This window comes from Sminthopsis crassicaudata, chromosome 1 (genome assembly GCF_048593235.1).
Source record: "Sminthopsis crassicaudata isolate SCR6 chromosome 1, ASM4859323v1, whole genome shotgun sequence".
Taxonomy (NCBI): domain Eukaryota; kingdom Metazoa; phylum Chordata; class Mammalia; order Dasyuromorphia; family Dasyuridae; genus Sminthopsis; species Sminthopsis crassicaudata.
In genome coordinates, this window is record NC_133617.1 from 177,173,297 (window position 1) to 177,187,543 (window position 14,247).

General features: G+C 36.3%; 1 long non-coding RNA gene across 7 annotated transcripts in view; it reads right to left on the reverse strand.

Moving 5' to 3' along the window:
* The window catches only part of LOC141553349 (uncharacterized), a 141,626-nt gene that overhangs the window by 55,740 nt on the left and 71,639 nt on the right, over positions 1–14,247 (reverse strand). The gene's annotated exons all lie outside the window — the stretch shown is intronic.

Consider the following 14,247-nt stretch of genomic DNA (forward strand, 5'->3'; position numbering starts at 1 on the left):
AGAAATTTGCTGATCAGGTTTTCTATGCTGTCTGTAATGAGAATCAGAAATACTCACCTAAACCAGTGATAAAAAAGAACTGGTTCTGTGAATTGAAAGAATGCAGTCAACACAGAGTAAAATGACATTTCATTGTTCAGTTTGGCCTTGGAAACAATTCCAGCTTCTCGTCCTTTTGAATTGAAGAGTTCAGCACAGACACCATTCTCCAACAGGTTCACTGGCTGAAATTCTTTAGAAATTGGTTGGGAGAGCAAAGACATGAAACAAATACAAGCTAAATCTGACTGTCCTTGTGGAAAGTAGTTTCTCCATCAGACATGTGCAACACCTTAGATGATCTGATAAGAAGTTGGATACATTGACTCCTTAAGAAAAAAATGAGAAAGCCTCTGTCAGGTTGTAACTGAAACCATAATGATACTCTGTTTCAATATGATTCTAATTATAATTCATATTCATATTTTATTATAATATAACATGTAATTTATAAACACAGCATAATTCATATTCAAATTTAAAATTGCAAAGTTATTTCTTTTTAAAATTATTTTATTTTCAATTTATTTACAAAGTACTTTCACATGGCCTTATTTAGGGTAGAAGCTGTGATAAGAAAGAGACTTGAGTTCAAGTCCTAGCACCATCATTAATTCACTGCGAGACCTAAGGGTCTCATTTACCTCATTTCTACCATGACAGAGAATTGTACAAGATGATCTTTGTCATACTAAGATTCTAAAAAGTGACTCTTGAATGGACAGAGAAAATTAGACTGTGACCTAACTAAATGGCAAGGTATTGATTCCGAAGATCTCTGATTCCTCATTTTGTTTAAACCACGGGATAATAATAGCTAACATTCATATGCCCTTTGAGGATCATGAAGCACTTTATATGATTTATCTTATTTGATTCTCACAACAACCCTATGAAGAAAGCAATATAGTTATTTTTATCATTCCCATTTTGCAGATGAGGAAATTATGTTGGGGAGCTGGAAAAGAAGAGGAAAGGAGTAGAAAAGAAGGAAAAGGCATTTATTAAGCACTTAGAATGTGCAAGGCAATGTACATATAGTATTTTATTTGATTCTCACATGACCCCTATAAAGTAGACACTATGATTATCCCCATTTTTGTGAAGAAATAGAGGCACAGAAACCTAACTAGTCAGGTTTACACATCAGTATCTGAGGCCAGATTTGAATGAGATTTTTCTGACTCCAGACCCACTGCTCAATTCATTTCACCATATTCTCACCTAAGAGAAATACATAGCTTGACCACAGTCATACATTGAGTAAGTCAGGCAGGATTCAAACGTGGGCCTTCCCTGTCTCTAGTACATCATTCATTATATTCTAATACCTCACACTGCCCTTAAAAACAAAGACCTTAGAGCATCCTGCTTCTTTCAATAAAAAGAATATGTGTTGTGTCTCCATGCAGGACTACCAGTCACTTAGGAAGGTGGGTAGGTAGAAGGGATTGAATCAGAAACAACTTTGTAGGCACCATACAGACAAAGATATTATAAGTGTATCCTTCTACCACTAGAAATATTTTCACTCTGGGACTTTAAAAGGGAGTCCAGATTTTTCATTTTTTAGTTTTTTTTAATAAGACCATATTTTATGTATCTTTCTCTAAGTATCTAATTCAGTGTTCTGCACATAGTAGGTGTTTAATACATGCTTGCTGACTTTTCCAGGAAAATTAAGACTATGTTTGAATTTATAGAAAGCAGAAGGGAGCAGAGAGAGGATTTTTTTTTTTACCAGATGCTCTTCTTATTAAAATAATAATAATAATAATAATAATAATAATACAACCACTTGAGCATCTGAAAAGGACAGTTTTCACAAAAGCAAAATAAAACCCACCCAAGTAGAGACATTTTTTCCTTCTGACAAATTCCCCACCCCATTCCATGTTTTCATCAGCTCATAAAACCCTTAAGACATAGGGGGCTGCCAAAAGGAACAGTGTGAGATGCTTTTATTACAGGGGTAGGAGATGCTGTCATTTGGGGGGTGGCACTCCACATCCCAGAAAGACAGGCCTACTTCTTAGCTGTTTGTTGAAACCAAGAGATGCCAGCAAAGTCTTCAGCCTTGGCCTTTTTTCCCCTCCCCTCCACTACTCAGTTGACACATTTGATTCCCTTTTTTCTCTGCTAAAAAACAAAACCCCACTCCCTGGCTGTTATCTATGTATTTTCATTCTGGAGATCCCAATGGGATCCTCATGGAAGTCAAACTGGTTCTTGTTCATGAGATAATGTTGGCCCATAGTAGGTACTATATAAATGCTTATTCCTTTTTTTTTCCTTCTCCTTTCCTTTTCCTTCACTGTTGAAAGCAATCATTCTGAAAGCCATTTCTTAGCAGTTTTCTGATATTCCTAAGGTACTGAGGCAAATCAGTTCTCGGCATCTTGATGTCCCAAGCCTTTCCAAGTCCACTGACAAGTTAGTCATTTCAATATGAGGTCCATTCTTTAATGATAAGGAGCACAATTATATTAGTTTTCTGGAGGCAAAAATCAATATCCCAGCGTATGTGGGGCAGATTAGCCATTGCTAATTAGAGCTTTTAGACATTAATCAAATGCCATAGATGGGGTTAATCAACCAGTGTGGGAAGGAAAAAATCCATAGTGTCCCAGTTCTCCCCTTGAATTCTCCAACCTGGATCACCTTGAAATTGGAGCTGAAAATAGAAATCCCTGAAGGAAGACCACATTTCCTTGGGCTTGGAGGCAATGAGCTTTCACAGGCTGCTAGAAGGGCCTTCATGAGTGCTAGGCCAACATGTTGTCGTCAGCATCCTTCTAACACAAACACAGGCTCCAACTCTCACCCTGACACACTTTCTTTTGACTCCTGTGGCAGCTGGAGACATGTGCCAGCTGCAGGCCAGTGGGGCCAGTGGAGTTGACCAACTTTCCTAGGCATGTACAATAAATAAAGATAAACACTCATTAACTAATGTATTATTCATTAAGTAGCCCTATTGCCCCATTGTGCTGCATACTTGTATTCATACAATTATTCCTGTGTGTTTAAATAACCAATGCTAGGCTTGTGTTTACCAACACAAATGAGTGATTAATTAGTATTCCAGTCAAACAATGTCTTATATGTACTGTTCAAAATAGAGTAATAGATCAGCTTGTCTTCCTCAATATGGAGATAGTTTGGGTAATGTTAATTTTAAGGCCACATGGTTTATTGCTTTAGTTTTCATAAGAGCTACCAGATATACCTGGCATGAATAATTATGTTGCTAATAATACTGGACAAATCCAGATGTGATTTGAGGTTTGGGAACACATTAAACTCTTTCTAAAGTATTTCTAAACACCTGTTCTCTTAATTTTTAATCCATTTACTCATTTGAATTTTACCTAGTAATAGCTATTTATTGTCCAAAAAATCTCTTTCACTATTTTTAAAAGCCTATTTTTTTAAAGGCACAAAACATGTGTTCCAGGGATTATTTGCTTTCTCCCCCCACACACACACTCCTCATCCCCAGCAGAAGCCATGCTTGGCCAGCTGTAAATGAACTGAAATCCCTAAAGGGTCACATGAGATTTGACACTCACAACCCATGAAGATAGAGCAGTTTCCCGACTTGGAAGAAGCACGTTCCCCTAACCATCATTAGCATTATCAGTTTTAGATTAATAGAGTCACAGAGAAAGAGTTCCTATGTCATCATGCTCTTTCTAGGACAAGAAGAGTAGAGTCAGAAGAGAGGGAGGTTTTAAGTGGGCTTTGGAAAAAGATCACCATTTCTTCTCCCCCCTGCCACTTTTCCCTCCTTTCCTGAGCTGGAGTATTAACACTGGCCATTATCAGAAATGAGAGCACAGAGCCTGGCAGAGGGAACAGAGTAAATCCCTCCTGTTATTCTCAGCTTAGTTACATATGGTTTATAAAAGTGAAGGGCTGGATTCCCAGAATGCTCCTTTCCCTCCCCATCATCTGCCTCACTCTGGGAGCAGGTCAATGCCCAAGATATGACAGGCAGGCTATGTAAACAGAGATATGACTGGACCAAAATATTTACACTGGGGGCCATGAGACTGCAGCAGACCCTTGGGGAAAATAACAAAGAAGAGAATGTCTGTGTATGGGAGCAAAAAACAAACCTTAAAATTCTCACACATAAAAAGCAAAGTCATAAATAGATGCGCTGGGGCCTGGGATAAATATACTGAAGAAGGTTAGGTATTCTAAGTTTCTGTCGGGAGCTCTCTGAACCCAATAGTTGGAGTACTATATTGGTAAGGATGCAGATCCAGATGGTATGGTGAATAAAGTACCAGCCCTAGAGTCAAAAGGATCTGAGTTCTAACGTGGCTTCAGACACTTACTAGCTATGTGACATTGAGCAAGTCGATCCTATTTGCCTCAGTTTCCTCACCTGTAAAAGAGAAAGAAATGGCAAACCACTCCTGTATTTTTGCCAAAACCCCAAATGGGATCACAGAGAGTTGGACATAACTGAAAACAGCTCAACAAAAACCATAGGAAGATGTGGCTTCAAATTTTGGCTGTACTGATTACTACTTCTACATCTTGGGCAATGGGCAAATAGATCTGTCTGATCCTTGTTTTCTAATGTAGCAAACAAGAAGAGTAGACTAGATCTACCTTCCATACTTTAACCATTAATTAGGGAGCTTCATAATAAGACTTGTGGGAAGTATTTTTGGGATACTATTCAGAAGGTGCTTGGAAATTTATTCCACTTAAAAAGCATTTAGAAAAGGAATGCTTCTAAGCCACCTTACCTGGGAGATAGTGTAGTTCAGTGGGAAGAATCCTTTCTAAGGTTCAAATTTTGTCTCTGGAACTTGACTAAACCTAGATGACCTCAAGATGAGTTGGTCTTAGACTTCAATTTTCTCAATGGAAAAATGAAGAGGTTTGGATTAGATAGTCAGTCTCAAAGTTCTTCTGACTTTAGAACTATGCTCCTTGGAGTGAATAGTCCTTAATGAGGGACAAATATAATAAGTAAGACTAGTCTTCTTGAATTATTATATCTAAACAATTCCTAAAAATCAGCAAATATGTAGAAAGTATTTTTAAAGTTGACTGGTAAGGATTTATTTTTTTTATTAATTTTATAATTATAATATTTTTGACAGTACATATCCATAGGTAATTTTTTTAACAACATTATCCCTTGTACTCCCTTCTGTTCCAAATTTTCCCCTCCTTCCTTCCACCCCCCTCCCCTAGATGGCAGGCATTCCCATACATATTAACTATCTTATAGTATATCCTAGGTACAATATATATGTGCAGAACCGAATTTTGTTGTTGCAAAGGAAGAATTGGATTCAGAAGGTAAAAATAACCTGGGGAGAAAAACAAAAAATGCTAACAGTTTACATTCATTTCCCAGTATTTCTTCTCTGGGTATAGCTGATTCTGTCCATCATTGATCAATTGGAATTGGATTTGCTCTTCTCTATGGTGAAGAAATCCACTTCCATCAGAATACATCCTCATACAGTATCATTGTTGAAGTGTATATTGATCTCCTAGTTCTGCTCATTTCACTCAGCATCAGTTGATGTAAGTCTCTCCAAGCCTCTCTGTATTCATCCTGCTGGTCATTTCTTACAGAACAATAATATTCCATAATATTCATATATCACAATTTATTCAGCCATTCTCCAATTGATGGATATCCACTCATTTTCCAGTTTCTAGCCACTACAAAAAGAGCTGCCACAAATATTTTGGCACATACAGGTCCCTTTCCCTTCTTTAGTATTTCCTTTGGATATAAGCCCAGTAGTAGCACTGCTGGGTCAAAGGGTATGCCCATTTTGATAACTTTTGGGGCATAATTCCAGATTGCTCTCCGGAATGGTTAGATTCGTTCACAACTCCACCAACAATGCATCAGTGTCAAAACTAGTAAGGATTTAGATGCCTGCTTATATAAATGCCCAGTTATCTAAAATATAATCATCCTTTGATTATATTTATACTCAATGAACTCCCCCTTCCTTTCAAGTAGAATTCTGTCCTGATATTTTTTTATATGACCATACCCTGAAGAAAGAGAGCACACTCTAGTGAGAGGGCACATCAACAAATGTCCCATCACTGCACGTCCTCATAAATTTTTCATTGCCTCCAATTGAATTCAATTCAACAAGCATTTATGCTATGAGATAAGCATTATACTAAGAACTCAGGATGCAAAGACAAAAGAAAGCCACATTCTCTGTTTTCAAGGAGCTGATATTTTACAGACTCTTTTTCAATCTATCAACATTTATTAAGTAACTACTATATGTTAAGCACTTTACCAATAACTGGGAGTACAAAGAAGAGGCAAAAGATGATCCCTATCCTCAAAGAGTTCACAATCTAATGGAGGAAATAAGTAAGTAAATATATACAAATAAGATATAAATAGGAAATAATTAAAGAGGGAAGGATTTAAGAAAATTTGGGAAAGGCATCTTGTAGAAGATGATATTTTTGGCTGGGACTTGAAGCAAATAATATAACTGGATGTGATACATTTTTATATGCATAAAAAGATATGTGAAAAGTTAAGACCAGATATCAGAGAGAGAACTGGGGAAAACATTAACAACTTGGGAGATCAGGAAAGGTCCTATGGAGAACGTCACACTTGAGATGCCCTAGAATTCCTTCTACTAGAGAGCCTAAGAGGATAAAAGAAGTCCTATTCCTCACTCAAAGGTCAAATTCCAGGCTGTTGGATCCTTTCCCCAAGGCCATTCCCAACCACCATAAAGGATCAGGCAATCCAAATTCATAACTCTATTTTATTCTCAGCTATAAGATATTTCCAGTTAAGAAATCTAACCTTATAAGGAATTGGAAATCAGGTGGATGCTCATCAATTGGGGGATAGCTGAATAAGTTATGGCATATGCATGTAATGGAATATTATTGTTCTACAAGAAATAATGAGTAAGCTGATTTCAGAGGGACCTGGAAAGACTTACAGGAACCAATGCTAAGTGAAGTAAGCAGAACCAAGAGAACATTGTACATAGTAACAACAAGATTATGTTATTATTAACTGTGATAGACTTGACTTTTTTTAACAATGAGTTGACTCAAGGCAGTTCCAATAGATTTGTGATGGAAAGTACCATCAATATCTAGAGAGAGAACTATGGAGACTAATTGTGGATCAAAGCAGGGTATTTTCAATTTTTTTGTAGTTTTTGTTTGCTTAGTTTTTTTTTCTCATGATTTTTCCCTTTTGATGTGATTTATCTTGTGCAGCATAACAATTATGGAAATATATTTAGAAAAACCTATATTTTACCTATATCAGATTGCTTGCTTGAGGAGTAGGAAGGGGAAAGAGAAGGAGAAAAATTGGAACATAAGGTTTTGCAAAGGTGAATTTTGAAAACTATCTTTGCATATATTTGGAAAAACAAAATATTATTAAAAAAAAAAAAAAGAAATCTGACCTTACAACATAACAAAGTTCAACATTTTCTTCCAGATCCAGCCTACTGCCCCCTCTCTTTGTTTAGATAGATACTATTATTCTTCTTGTCCCCACATTTTGGAAGGCCATTTTCTCCTTGCTATTCAACACCTTTCTAAATGGATATTTTAGAAATGCCATCTTCCTGAAGTTATTATTGTCACTGCAAACTCTAATTACCTATTCTTTGTAAAATTAAGAACAACTTATTTAAAAAATTTAATAACTTCATAGTCATCTGATTTTTCTGGTCATATGCTGAGAGTCAAAGACATTTGAAAATTGACAAACCTTGTGGTTCCCATTCTCATATTGATCTCCTTTCATAAGAAGCATAAACTATGTCCTTCTAACAAGCATTAACACACCGCTATGTATTTGTTCCTGTGGTACACATTAACTCCAGTTCCCAGTTCCGGAGCCAGGAGCCCAGAGACCTCCATCTCCATCCCAAGTCTTTATATTTCCATCAACTTCCTACAGCAGGATCTATATTTATAATTCATGTTTCTCCTTTGGTTTCCTTTCCAGGTCTCTCTGGACTAGTGCTTTAACAAAATCTCCATCCATATCAAATACATGTAAGTCCTTCCTTAATTAATAATGAAGAATGAAGAAGATGATGATAATAATATGAAAGAAAAAACTTCCCTTTTATCTTTTGTCTTTTATCTGAGTGGGGGGAGGTCACAGGAAAAAGAGTAACTCGTTATTCACTAGGTACCATCTGGTATGGTTCTCTTTTCCATTCTAAAGATGAGAAAACTGAGTCACAGAAACATCACATCCTTGTGCTAAAATGACTCACTGAATGAGTAGCAGTGAAGGAAAGGACTCAAACTCTCCAAATGAGCCAGCCCTCCCTCAACTGCTAGGCTTTTCTGGGATTCTGAAGATAGTTACTAATTTAATTTTCTTTACCCAATAATAGCATCCAGGATTTCGAGCAAAAAAGAGTCTTTCAGGTCATTGAGTCTAAAATGGCCCCTCCATATTTTACAAAAGGGGAAACTGAGACCCAAAGAGGTCAAGTTGAAAGACACACAGTTAATAATTAAGTCAGGATTTGAATTCATGTCTCTCCAACTCTGTCAACCATTGTACTAAATTGCATTTACCTTAAATGATAATATATACATATACAATATATGCAAATAATAAAATACATTTGAAAGCACCTCTAAGTTTAGATTTTTCAAGTATAAACATGCTCAAAAAAAATCAACAATAATGGTATAGGCTGAAGAGATGCTTTGGGTTTTTCCTAGTGCTTTTAATATGATAGATTTCCTAAGTTCTATAGAGACACAAAGATGTATTGAAAAATACCACATGATTAACTGTTTCCCTCCCAGCTCTGCTTCTGATTCTTCAGACCACCAAACTGCCTCCAGTAGAACTTATCTCCATCCTCCTCACTCACTTTTGAGTTCCTCCTGAAACCTCAGTTTGGAGGAAAGGCCCATCTTTCATTCCTCCCCTAGCTCCTTCTGGCTGTGACTTCACATTATCCTTCAGCACAGATCCCTTTCCTGGTCTCAAGTTTTAGCTTCTTTTTGAGTATGGCCTTTCCCCTTTTTAGACTGTAAGCTCTTTGTGAGCAGGAACTGTTCTTTTTGCTTATATTTGTATTCCAAGTTCTTAGCCTGACCCAGGAAGCACTTAATAAATGCTTCTGACTTACTGAGCTATTGGTTTTCTTTTTCAGAAGTGGAAGGCAGCTCAGGAAAGATGAATCTTGTCATGGAAATGTTACTGTTCTAAGAGATGGAAAGGTCACTTTTCACTACAAGGAACTAGTCCAACGATAGCCCCATAATAAGAGACTTCTGTGATTTGGCCACCTTAACCCATGTTCAGGGAAGGCTGCACATTGTTCAAAAGACCAGAGGGCTCACTGAAACAACAAAATGGCAGAGTTGGAAGAGATCTTAGGAATCATTTTGACCAAACCCTTCATTTAACAAATGGGGAAACGAAGGGCCCAGAGTGTTTTTGCAATCTGGCCAAATTCACACAGCTAGTTAGTGGCAATTCATGAACCCAGTTCTCCTCACTCTAACTGTAATGGTTTTTCTGCTATAATTTGAGAGGTAATTCAGATTTCCAACCTGATTGCATATTCTCAACTGCCCTTAAAACATAATGATCGAGGGCCAAAGCCAATAATTAAGAACATCATCTCTAGTTCCTAAATTATACTGTTTCTTAGAGATAAACAAATACACAGAAATACTGATTAAGAGCATAATTATGTTTCCAGCCACCCAGTTTTGTAACCTTGGAGTCATCAATGACTCTTTCCTTTCTCTTCCTTTTCATATCTGATCAAATGCAAAGTCTGATGATGTACTTGGCTATTTCTGTCTCTGCATCTCTCAGATAATCACCTACTCTTCACTCATGTGGTTTACCACTTCAGTTCAGGTCCTCTTCTCCCATCACCGGATAATTGTAATAGCCTCTAATCTAATTGGTCTCCCTCCTCCAGAGTCTTTCTACTTTAATCTATTCTATAAAGTTACCAATCTTTCCCAAATATAGTTCTGACCATGTCACTCTCTGGTGCCAGAACCTTTCAGGACTCCTTATTGTCTATAGGATAGCTTTTAGATTTCTCAGCTTGGTCTTTAAAAGCCTTCACAGTTTGAATCTAGCCTATCTTGCTAACCTTATTCCACATAACTCCCCTCCGTACATTCTACTCTCTAACCAAAATGAAATTTCAACTGTTCTCCAAAATCAGTACCCTCTCTCCTACTTCTGCGCCTTGTTCCAAGACATGCATGGGATGCATTCTTTCTTTATTTGTCTTTCAGAGTACTTCTCTTCTTTCAAGTCCCAGTTTAGGTACATTTTCCCCATAAATTATCCCTGATTCCCAATCTAATAGTATTCTCTCTCTCTCTTATTAAAGTACCTTATATCTGCTTATCTGTGTCCATATTGTCATTGTACCACAGATTTAAAGGTTAAATACCCTTGAAATCCTTGAGTCTACTTCCAACATTTTATAGTGAAGAGACTGAAGTCTGAAGAAATAATGACTTACTTGAACTCACACAGGTAATATGGGATGGGAAGGGATTCAAACTTAAGTCCTCTGGGTCTTCTATATTCTTTCAACTACATTTCTTTCTCCTAGGTATAACTCCTCGAGGGCAAAACACATTTCCCTGCATCTCTAGCACTGATCACCATTCCTTCCACATATCACCTGTATTTAACAAATATTGGTTGAATTGAATCTAATACAACCACAATGAAGAGAATTAAATTGAAAAAATTATTTAATGACTTCACACAGTGATTTAGGAATAGAGCCAGGAATTTAGAACAGATCTTCTGATTCCCACATTCAGTCTTCTTTCTACTACATTATTCTCTTTCAGGGAGGTAGGGAGAGAAGAAATATATAGTTATCCCTTCTACTCACAGAGGTATGGTGCTTCCACAGTCCATGAAATTTTTGGCCCTCCTTTCATACCAAATGAGAAGTCTGAATTTTTTTCTTTTTCTTTTATGGGGTATTTATATTTCCTCAATGTAAAATTTGGATTAGGTTTTTGGTCATAGTCCATATTATACAATACTATACATATTTTTACGCATTTCTGAATATCTAAACTTTTTCTGTGTGTCTGTATGGTCTTCATGTGTCATCTGCAAAATTCTCCCCAAAACTCACTTAATTTCTTATGCCAATCTTTCATATATCAAAACCACAAAGGAGGAAATTGTGCTCTGAAAGGAATAACTATGTTTATACACACATATTAGATGTATGTATATGTGTGTATTTATATATATTACATAATATATATTATATAACATATATGTATATTTTACATTATGTATATGAACATATAAATACTTTGTATCTATATCTGTATTTAGATATTTAAATATATCCAAAAGTTCTCTGTTAGAAAGTCTGCATTTCATACAGGCAAGAAAGAAATGCTTGGGGGGCAATGGGGAATACAGGTAGCTTTCTTATTAGCACAAATTAATTTCTCAGGTTAGTTAATTATCACCCTGGGAAACACATAGAGACTGTCCCTGAGGAGAAGAAATCCAGGACAATGAGTCTGTGAGTATTAGTGTTCCTTGAATGTGGGAACAACAAACTGTAAAAGTCTGGGCACTGAGTGACCCAGAGGGCAGTGAGTAGATTCCCAAACCTGGAGGGGGCAGAGAGGCCCTGAAGACAGACTTTGCCCATTGACACAATTTTGCCTAAGGTCAACCCTGCTGCCAGATCATTGCCCCAGTCCATATGTACTGCAGCTGTCATTATGTCATCAAGGCCCAGTTACTTAGAGGAAAATATAAGCTCTTCTCTTGGATGGACAAGTGATTGGTGCTTGGGAAGCTTCTACAGGTTTAGGTGCCTTTAAAATCTACTGCACTGCCTAAGAGATTTTTGTCTGGAGGGATTCCCTGAGGTTATTATTATTTTTTTAATGAGATTGGCTTCTAAAATATGCCCTGAGTGCTTAACCCTTCACCTGGACCAAAACAGGCAGATTTGAACAGACAGGCTTATTTATTTATGAAATTGGAAGAGTTGCTGCTGACTGAGACCTGGTTGATCATTTCCCAAAGAATACCATTTTGGAGACATGACCAGTTACAGAGAAGGAACACATGTACATGTCATCACAGAAAAAAACACCATCCTAGGTTCCATCACTGTACACAGCAGTCAAAAGAGAGGAGTGAAAAGCCACTAAATTGAAATAACAACAATCTCAGGATAGGTCTAAAGAGTCCTTTTTGTTCTGTCCTCCCTTCCCCATTCACACCTTCTTCATCTGGAAGCAAAAAGATAGTATTGGTGAGTCAATAGAGTAAAAAGGCTTAAAAGTCAGGAAGATCGCTATTGAAATCTTATCTCTGACAATTACCAATTGTGCAAATATGAGTAAGTTATTTAACTTCAAACTCAATTTTCTAATCTATAGAACAGAGAAGATACTTGAAATATCACACAGGACTTTTGCAAGATTCAAATAAATTAATGTATGTGAAGAACTTTGAAAAAATTGAAAAGTTTTATAAATGTCTATTATCATTGTTTCAAATCAGAATAGAAAATGTTTTAGATCCATTGTATACTGTCAAAGATGAGAATGAAGAATATGATCTTTTTTTTTCTTTAGCAATCCCTGAGAAGCAACAAAACCACACAAGATAATGCCTCTCAGGGATTTATTTGTTCAGGGACCCATACCCCATGCCATACTGAATATACATGATCATTTCCAGTACTAGAAGAATTTATAACCACAGATAAATCTTACCCATTCATCTATTGGAAGGTAATACTAAGAAGTAACTAAATTTAAGGAAGTGGGATTAGAAAAGACTTCCTACCTCTAATCACACTATTTGTTCTCGCTACTATAAAGCTAAGCTTCTTAAATTTTTTCCACTCATAACCTCTTTTTACTGGAGAAATTTTTACATGACCCCAGGTATACAGGTATATTAAATAAGCATACAAATCAAACATTTACTGATAATAAATCATAATTTTGCAACCCCCACATTCAGTTATAAGACTCCATGTAGGGTCACAAACTATGGTGTAAGAAGCTGGGATACATCAGCAAGAGAAAGAAAGAGAAACTCCACTTAAAATAACTGTAGACAAAATAAAATACTTGGAGGTCTACTTGCCAAAACAACCTAAGAACTATACAAACACAATTATAAAATCTTCTTACACAAATAAAATCAGATCTAAATAATTGGAAAAATGTCAATTGTTCATAGCTGGGCCAAGCTAGTATAATAAAATGACAATTCTGCATAAATTGATCTACTTGTTCAGTGCCATACCAATCAAACCATCAAGATATCATTTTATAGAACTAGAAAAAATAACAAAATTAATCTGGAAGAACAGTAGGTAAAGATTATGAAGGGAACTAATGAAAATAAATTACAAAGGATGGTGGCTTAGCAGCACCAAACCTAAAACTATACTATAAAGCAGCAGTTGTCAAAACAATTTGGTACTGGCTAAGGAATAGAATAGATTAGATACACATGACACAATAATCAAGACCCATAGCAATCTAGTATTTGATACCTCCCCCCCCCCAAAAAAAAGCTCCAGTTTCTGGAATAAGAACTCAGTACTTGACAAAAATTGCTGGGAATGTTGGAAGATAAAATGTCAGAAACTTGGTATAAACCTACCAACCATACCATACCAAAATAAAGTCAAAATGGACACATTATTTGGGCATAAAGAATGATATCATAAACAGATTAGGAGAACAAAGGATAATTTATCTATCAGACCATTAGAGAAGAGAGGAATTTATGACCAAAGAGGAATTAGAGAACATTATGAAAGGCGAAATGGACAACTTTGATTACATTAAATTAAAATGTTTTTGCACCAACAGAAACAAGATTAAAAGGGAAGTACAAAGCTGGGGAAAAATCTTTACAGCCTGTATTTATGATAAAGATTTCATTTCTAAAACATATACTCTGTCAAATTTAGAAAAGTACAAGTCATTCCCCAATTGATAAATAGTCAAAGGATATGAACAGACAATTTTCAGATGATAAAATTAAAGTAAAATAGTTATATGGCATTGATGCATTGTTAATGGAATTGTGAAATGATCCAACCATTCCGGAGGACAATTTGGAACTATGCCCAAAGGGCTATAAAATTGTACATACCCTTTGACCCAGCAGTACCATTA